The sequence below is a fragment of the Otolemur garnettii genome, unplaced genomic scaffold (genome assembly GCF_000181295.1).
Source record: "Otolemur garnettii isolate 467f Iridium unplaced genomic scaffold, OtoGar3 scaffold00052, whole genome shotgun sequence".
NCBI lineage: Eukaryota > Metazoa > Chordata > Mammalia > Primates > Galagidae > Otolemur > Otolemur garnettii.
Genome location: NW_003852447.1, coordinates 3,942,811 through 3,951,986, shown reverse-complemented (window position 1 = coordinate 3,951,986; position 9,176 = coordinate 3,942,811). Strand labels below are relative to the sequence as shown.

At 40.4% G+C, this 9,176-nt stretch overlaps 1 protein-coding gene across 2 annotated transcripts in view; it reads right to left on the bottom strand.

The window, feature by feature from the left end:
* The window catches only part of BAZ1A (bromodomain adjacent to zinc finger domain 1A), a 99,498-nt gene extending 98,929 nt beyond the window's left edge, over positions 1-569 (bottom strand). For both annotated transcript variants that reach the window (XM_003791975.3, XM_003791976.2), the window contains exon 1: positions 54-569. The gene's annotated coding sequence lies outside the window, so the exon portion shown is untranslated. The remainder of the gene's footprint in view (positions 1-53) is intronic.
* Positions 570-9,176: the final 8,607 nt, after the last annotated feature.

Genomic DNA, 9,176 nt, shown 5'->3' with positions numbered 1-9,176 from the left:
CACCTCCCGGCCGGCGCCGGCCGGCTCCCGAGGGTCCGCACCGAGCCCCTCACCTGCGAGCACACCGACTGCCACTTCTCCACCTCCGCAACTACAAAAGACAGCAAGGGGACGCTCCGTCCCCCCGGGGGGTCGCTCCTCGCCGGCCCAGCCGCGCCCCCAGCCGCCGCTTCTCCCGCTGCCACTGCCCGGCTGCGCGCGGGGGAACCGCGTCCCACCGCCACTTCCCCGCCTCTGGGAGCTCCTGGGAAGTTTCTGATCTACTTTCGGCTCTGAAGGAGGAAGCGCTGCTGGGAGGAGCTTTTCATTTCTCGCTTCTACCTTTTTATTGGCTGCTCGATGACTTTTACAGCCTGTCACTGATACAGGAAGAGACGGCGGAGAGTCTGGGAGAGCTACATTATTAATTAATAGAGCAACCCCTTGTGAAAAATCAGAAGCATCCTCCATGTTTGAGATTATCAGCCAGAAGATCTAGGGAAAGCGCTGGGTTTTCATAAACACATGGCTGGCGAAGTGAAGCCATCCCCTTCGAGTCTGGCACCGAGGCTTGGCCACACGATGGGAAAGGGATTCCAGTGAAGAAGTTAACTTGTATTTTAAAGATGGGAAGAAAAATGAAGACTAAGAAATAAATTTTTTTGATATTTTTCTTCGAAATTAGAACTCATATCTCTAAAAATATTTTGCATGTGTAAACATCCATCTTCAACAGAAAATACCTTTCTTGACATCAATTCTTTTTAATACTTAGGGCAATTTAGTCAAAGACTTAGATAGCAAAGGAAAAGACCAAAAAAGTATGTTAGAAAATGTCATCATGCCCGTAGGACCCTACATAGTTAAAACTAATAACACACCTTTAAAAAGTAATACACCGCTGTTAGGTATTCTCCAAAAGATCAATGTTTAATTCAATTAGAATTTTAAAGATTATGATTTACTAGAAAAATTTTCCCTAACGCAACTTTCCCATATCAGTAATTTTTATTTAGGAGACCAGTTTTGATGTACATAATTCATGTGACTTTTGAATTCAAAGGAATTTTTGAAGCTAGAAGGAACTCTGAATATTTACTGGTTGTGTTTCTTTTAATTAGCTTTGTTTTAAGTAGTCTTTTTTGCTAGGGCCCTTGACTTTGCTTATTTGCAGATTAACATGAAAGAATGTGTCTGAAAGTAAGTTTGAAGAACACTCAACAAAAGGATGTTATTTCTTCTAATTACCCATACTGTGAAGTGATAATAGTTACAGACATAATGTGGCACCAGCTTTATATCTTCAAATTAAGTATATTTGTACTTTGGAGCAGAAAATATAAGAAATCTATTTAAATCAAGAGTTACCACTTTTGAACAACTTCGGCTGCCTTTAGCTGTTCATACAGATAGTAGAAAATGGTATTAATGCACTTTACTGCCTGAGTATAAAAGTCAAGGAAGTTTAGAAATGCGCTCAGTAACAAGTTTATACTTTAGAAATACTTTCTAGCAAGGATATACTTTAGTCTGTATAAATTCTTCAAAAAAAGTATACACTTAAAGATTGAGTGTTTTAAACCTGCCTCCATCTAATATACTGAATGGCAAGTTAAAATTCCCTCCCTAGACAGTACCCATTAATTCACCAGGAGGAAACTTTAGAGCCCACAAAGGTAGACTCAAAGGGGGGATAAGGAGGATGGATAATGCAACCTATATTGAAGTTGCAACCCCTATTGATCTCAAAATCCCAACTTTATTAAGCTAAAAACGAATAGCTCTCTGAAAACTTAAGTATGTATATTTCTTAGATCTCACTATACTTTCTTATACTAACTTAAAATTGACATTTTGCTCTATTTCATCAAAAATTATCATACTTGGGCAGCTCCTGTGGCTCAAAGGAGTAGGGAACTGACCCAATATCCCAGAGGTGGTAGGTCCAGACCCAGCCCCAGCCAAAAAAAAATTTTTTTTCTGCTTATAGTATTCATATTTCAGTACTATCTAACTCAGTTCTCTGAGATACATATGTAGGGTTTATTTGTGCGATTTGTGTTATTTAATAAATGTCCCACTTAATTGTTATTTTAGAATAATGTAAGTTTAGAAAATTATAATTTACATGTTCAAAAGTTTAGTTGTAGTGTGTTTATAATACTTAATAGTATACCTAAATTCCCTAATCTAATAACATTTTAAGTTATTCTATACATTTACTACTAAAAGCTTAGTTTACTATTTATTTCTGCATTTTGGTATGATGATTACTTGCTTTATTAATTACTACTTCTTGACTTGAGAGTAAAAAGCTCATTGCTATATTTAGAAAGTCATTATGCTGGCGTGAAATAGGACTGTAAAACAAAAATCGGCAATATTGTAAAGGAAGCTGTGAAAGCTAAAGTAACACAGAAAAAAAGAGCAATCAGTGACATGAAAATTATTTAATTTTTTAAGAATTTAACTTAGCACTTATCAAGCTTCTTTTGTGTACCAAGATACTGTACTAGCTCGTGTAAGGGATACAACATGAATGGATCCTGTCCTCAAAAAATGTGCAATCTTGTAAAGAAAAGATGATGTAAACACAACCAATATAAAAAAATATGTGAGTCTGGCTCGGTGCCTGTAGCTTAGCAGCTAAGGTACCGGCCATATACACCGGGGCTGGCGCATTGGAACCAGCCCTGGCCTGCTAAACAACGACAACTACAACAACAACAACAACAAAAATTTGTTGTGGCGGCATTGTGGTGGGCGCCTGCAGTCCCAGCTACCTGGGAGGCTGAGGTAAGAGAAATGCTTAAGCCTAAGAGTTTGAAGTTGCTGTGAGCTGTAATGCTACAGCACCCTATTGAGGGTGACATAGTGAGACTTTGTCTCAAAAAGAAAAAAAAAGTGTGAGTCCTAATGCTTGTAATAGAAGTTGAAAGGATTAGAAGAAAATGTAGAAGGAGGACCCAGGATAGATCCTGAACGAAGTCATCCACAGGGCATGTTTTGAACGGTAACAGAGAACTCATGCTCCAACTTATCCTCCCCAATTTCAAGATACAACCCCATAATCTCCATTAGTCACCCTTCTGGGTGAAGACACTGGTGTAAAATGTAAATATACTAGTTAGGCAGGATGTATATTAATCTAATATTATCAAGTCATAGTTTGATAAAAAATTTCAACTTTGAGAAACTACTGCCTTAGGTAAAGAGAAAACGAGAGTATGGAATACAGATTTTAAAAGTTTGAACTAGAACAATTCTATTTCCTGTTGGCTGACTAACATAAGAAAGACTTTCCATAGGTGATTTGTTGAGACAGTAATCACTTAGAGCTGACAGAAACCTTTCAGAACTCTTACAAATGCCTTCATTTTGCACCTGAGGAAACTGAAGCTGATAACTGGAATCAAGTTCTCCTGATTCTTGTCCAGTCTCTTTAGACCACACTGCTTCTTCCTTGGATTCGATAATACCTAATTTCCTTGTGTACTCTACTCATGCTCTATCTATAAACGAGCTAAACTACCATTACAAATCTTCCCTAATGTGCTAAAATGTGCTCTTTCTTTTTCTGTGGGGAGGAGGATACATTGGATATTTCTGATCATCAGATACAAGAATTTATTTTTGAGAATACCCCAAAAAAGCAAAGGTGAAATAAGAATCTTAAATTTGTGTAATTGGGGCAGCGACTGTGGCTCAGTGGGTAGGGCACCAGCCCCATATACCGAGGGTGGTGGGTTCAAGCTCAGCCCTGACCAAACTGCAACAAAAAAATAGCCAGGTGTTTTGGCGGGCGCCTATACTCCCAGATACTAGGGAGACTGAGGCAAGAGACTCGCCTAAGCCCAAGAGCTGGAGGTTGCTGAAAATGAGACACTGTCTATTAAAAAAATTTTTTTGTCTAATTGAACAGCTGACATGAGACCTATCTGTGTGTTCCTATTAATACTGAGAATCTGTGACATGTGCCTCACCTCTTCTATGTTCTCTTTTTGCTGTCTTCCTAATGAATTCAAGGCATTTTACCCATAAAAGATTTATATATACATTATTGTTCTTCAAGAGCAATTATAAGATTTTCCTTTATATCCAAAACCATTGCTCTAGTATTAAAGATGGTGATTCTGGAGGTTGGCTGTCCATTGGAATCACCTGAGGAGTTTCTGAAAACTACCAATGCCTGGGCCATACCTGGGCCCCAGGTCTCTGGGGTAGGGATCCAGGCATTAGGAGTTAAAAATCTACTCAGATAATTCTAATGTACTGCCAGAGAACTGCTGTGCTCAGAGGAAATTGGACTGTTGATGTGGAAGTGGTACTGTTAACAAATTTGGAAAACATCTTTTTATTGAATCCCTTCTGATTAGAGTCATGAATTATGGGATGGTAGTAGAAGTTGAAAGGCTAGTCTATAGTCATCATAATTATCACAGTAATAGTTTACATTTAATGAATGTTTTCAACTCGTCAAGCACTGTGCTAAAGGCTTTAAATCATTTCATCTCATGAAAATTTCACCTCAAACTAAGTACTAATTATTTCCACTTTACAGATGAAGCCACTGAGGCTCAAAGAGGTTAATATAGTTCAAAAGCAAGACTGTCTCAAAAAAAAAGTTATGCATGGCAAGAGCTACCACAAACAAAATTGAAAGACAGGCATCAAGTTGGGAAAATAATATTTGTCACTCACTGCCAAAGGGCCACTTTCCCTCATATATAAAGAGTTCCTGGCTCAGCGCCTATAGCTCAACCGGCTAAGGCGCCAGCCACGTACACCTAAGGTGGCGGGTTCGAATCCCCAGCCCGGGCCCGCCAAACAACAATGATGGCTGCAACCAAAAAATAGCCGGGCGTTGTGGCGGGCGCCTGTGGTCCCAGCTACTTGGGAGGCGGAGGCAGGAGACTCGCTTGAGCCCAGGAGTTGGAGGTTGCTGTGAGCTGTAATGCCATGGCACTCTGCCCAGGGGGGACAGCTTGAGGCTCTGTCTCAAAAAAAAAAAAAAAAAAAAAAAAAAGAGTTCCTATAAATAATAGTAATCTATTGGCTCGGCACCTGTGGCTCAAGTGGCTAAGGCACCGGCTACATACCTGAGCTGGCGGATTTGAATCCAGCCCAGGCCCACCAAACAACAATGATGGCTGCAACCAAAAAATAGTTGGGCATTGTGCCGGGCACCTGTAGTAACAGCTACTTGAGAGGCAGAGGCAAGAGAATCCCTTGAGCCCAGGATTTGGAGGTTACTGTGAGCTATGATGCCACAGCACTCTACTAAGGGCAACAGCTTGAGGCTCTGTCTCAAAATATAATAATAATAATAATAGTAGTATATCACAACAACCCAAGAAAAACAGAAAAGGAAATACAAATGGCTTTTAAACCATATGTAAAGCTGATATTCAGGGTGGCACCTGTGGCTCAAAGGAGTAGGGCACCAGCCCCATATGCTGGAGGTGGTGGGTTCAAACCCAGCCCCAGCCAAAAACTGTAAAAAAAAAAAAAAGAAAAAAAAGCTGATATTCATACATGGTACTACAAAGGGGGGAGGAAGAAGCATATAAAAAGACCAGGGGCAGTGGCTCATGTCTGTAATCCCAATACTTTGTGGAGTTGGGGTGGGAGAATCCCTGGAAGCCAGAAGTTCAAGACCAGCCAGGATAACATAGCAACGCTTTGCCTCTACAAAAACTTTTTTAAAGTAGCCAGTTGTGGTGGCATGTGTCTGCTACTACCAAGGCTGAGACACAAGGATCTCTTGAGCCAGTAGTACATAGCTCCAATGAACTATAATCATGCCACTAACCATCAGTGTGGGAGATGAAGGGAGACTCCATCTCTAAAAACCAAGTTAAATAATAAAATAAAATAAATGCAAAAAAAATTCTCAACCTCATAATAAGAGAAGTGCAAATTAAAACTACACTGATATGACATTTTTCATCCTTCAGGTAAGCAACAATCACCCTCATATGTGGGTAAGTCTGTAAGGAAAAGGTCACAACCCCTATAGAGTGCTATAGAGTGTCAAATTTGCTATATTGATCCAAAATTATAAATGCACATAGAAGTTACATCTCTGGGAACTACAATGAGAAGTTCCATCTCTAGGAAGATAACCCACAAATATATTTAAATATAAGAGTCTTTATTTTGGCTTTGTTAGGAAAAGCATGATATGAAAGCCAATGGAAATGTCCATAATTATATAAATTATGCAATATCCATACAATGTAATAGTATATAGAAATAAGCATAAAAAAGTTTTTTAAAAAATAAGGTAAAGAAAAGTGTGTATGGAGAGTTTTAATAAATAATCGTCCTTCAGTATGGGGGTGGGAAGTTGGTGCCAGGACTGCCCTCCTATAACCAAATCTGCACATACTCAAGTCCCACAGCCAGCCCTGAGGAACCTCATTATAGGAGAAGTTAGCCTTTGGTATAGGTGGGTTTTACTTCTCATGCATATTGTATTTTTAGTCCTGATCCTCAAATACAAGTGGATCCCTACAGTTCAAGCCCATGTTCTTCAGGATAAACTATATATGCATAATGGCAGTTATGAAAGGAGAGAACTAAGACAGTTAAAATTCAGAACCCAAGCCAGGTACAATGGCTCCAGCCTATAATCCTAGCACTCTGGGAGGTCGAGGCAGGAGGATTGCTTGAGCTCAGGAGTTTGAGACTAGCAAGAGCAAGACTCTGTCTCTGCTAAGCAGAAAAACTAGCCCAGCATTGTTTTTGGTGAGTGTCTGTAGTCTCAGCTACTTGGGAGGCTGAGGCAGGAGGATCACCTGAACCCAGGAGTTTAAGGTTGCTGTGAGCCAGTCTGATGGCATGATGTCCTAGTCTGGGAGACAAAGCAAGACAAGATAGAGCGAGACTCTGTCTCAAAAAATTAAATTACATTAAATTAAAATGAAATAAATTCATTCAGAAACTAGGTTCTGAATTTTTTTTACTAAATCCTAACCTCAGAGTTCATAGTGAGACGTGCTGATGATTCAGGCGCCTATAAAATAAAAACATTCAGGGTTTTCTCCCTTCCATTTCTGTCACTATTGTCATACGTGGAGTCAAGCCACCAGTCTCTTTTCTGTAGTTCAAATGTTTGGATCAAAATACTCATCTCTTTATTTCCTTAGCACAACTCAAATTTCTCCTTTTTGGCTTAAAAAAAACATAAATTTCACTCCAAGCTGTCATAAACAATTTCGCAATAACCTAGCACCTAGACACCACATACTTGGCCTCTAGGAGCCGGTTCACCAACCAGAACAAACATCTTGCAGATTCAAGTATAAAAACCAAATTCCCTGGGCGGCGCCTGTGGCTCAGTGAGTAGGGTGCCGGCCCCAAATACCAAGGGTGGCGGGTTCAAACCCAGCCCCGGCCAAAGAGTACAACAAAAATATAGCTGGGCATTGTAGCGGGTGCTGGTAGTCCCAGCTACTCAGGCAAGAGAATCGCCTAAGCCCAAGAGCTGGAGGTTGCTGTGAGCTGTGGTGTTACAGCACTCTACTGAGGGTGACAAAGTGAGACTCTGTCTCTAAAAAAAAAAAAGAAGAAGAAACAAATCCCCCTATACCAAGTACCTTTCTTTTTCTCATTTCAAACCTTCCTCTTAAAATAAGGACTTTACACTCAATTCCAGTGCAGTAGGCAGAATAACAGTCTCCAGAGGTATCTACATCCTAATTTCTAGAACCTGTGAATATGTTATCTTACATGTCAAAAGAAAACTGCAGGTGTGATTAAGGTTAAAGACCTTAACATAGGGAGAGTAATCTGTATTACCCAGGTGAGCCTAGCATTTTCTAACAATAGTGAGAAATACAGGATGTTAGAAAAAAAGTCAGATGTGACGCTGTTGATTTTCATCGAGAAAGGAGGTCAGAAGCCAAGGAAGGTGGTGAGTCCTCAGGATTGAGTCCCCAGAAGGTGGAAGAGGCAAAGGAGCAGATTCTTCCTGAGAGGCCCCGCAAAGGAAAACAGCCCTGCCTACACTTTTCTTTTAGCATGGTGAGACCTGTGTTGGACTTCTGACCTACCCCAAAGTTTGTGGTTGTTTGTTACAACAGCAACAGAAAACTAATACATCCACTTTCCAGTCTGAAAATATTCTTTTTTTTTTTTTGAGATAGGGTCTCACTCTGTCACCCTCAAACTCTTGGGCTTGAGCAATCCTCTTGCCTCAGCCTCCTGAGTAGCTGGGTTTACAGGAACCTGCCACAACACCTGGCTAGTTTTTCTATTTTTAGTGGAGATGGTGTCTCACTCTTGCTCAGGCTGGTCTCAGACTCTTGAGCTCAAGCAATCCTCCTGCTTTGGCCTCCCAGGTGTGAGTGTGAAAATATTCTTAAGCCCAAACTGGTTTTTCATTGCAATACTGAATAATACCTTTGGACTTCAATGAATGCTTTGGCTCTTTCAAGTGGAGGTTACGGAGTTTCCTAAAATGAGTCATCCAGCTGCTTCCCCTTTAAGTTGCAAAAATTCATCTAGTTATTTCATAATATACTATTACCTTAACCAAGGGCAACCATACCATATATATAGGATTAACATGTATATAGAAAGAGGATGATTATAAATGGACAAAGTTTTTTTTCTTGATTAGATTCTTGTATCTCCTCAGATCTCTTTGGGGATTTTGCTCCATCAATCATTTTCCCTCTATCTAATATCAACCTCTCCTTTACCATTGGGGGCCCTGCCCTTGGACTGTAGACTAGTGTAGGTCTATTCCATTGTGGAGAAAAAAAGAAGTACAACCCCCTTTATCCTAAGCACTGTTTGTCCTCTCTTCTCAACCAACATTTTAAGAACATCTTGGTTCTTTGTTTCTACTTTTATTTCTCTTTCTTTCTAAATCCATTGTAGCCCTTTTATCCCCTGAAACTGACCCCTCTTACATGTATTCTGACCCCTAATCGACAGATCTAGTGGACTTTCTCCAGGGAAGAATCCACTTGACTCACTCCGCTCCTTGGTATCCTCTCCTACCTTGGTCTCTGTGATAGACTCTCCTCCTATGCCTCTGAACTCTCCTAAGTCTCCTTGGCATCAACTCTTTCCCTTCCATCTGTTCCCTAACCCCTTGTATCTCCCTGCTTCCTCCCAACCATTCTCTGCCTTTGTCACTCCCCAGGGAAGCCTTCCCTGGATCAACATCTCTTCCTCACTACAAT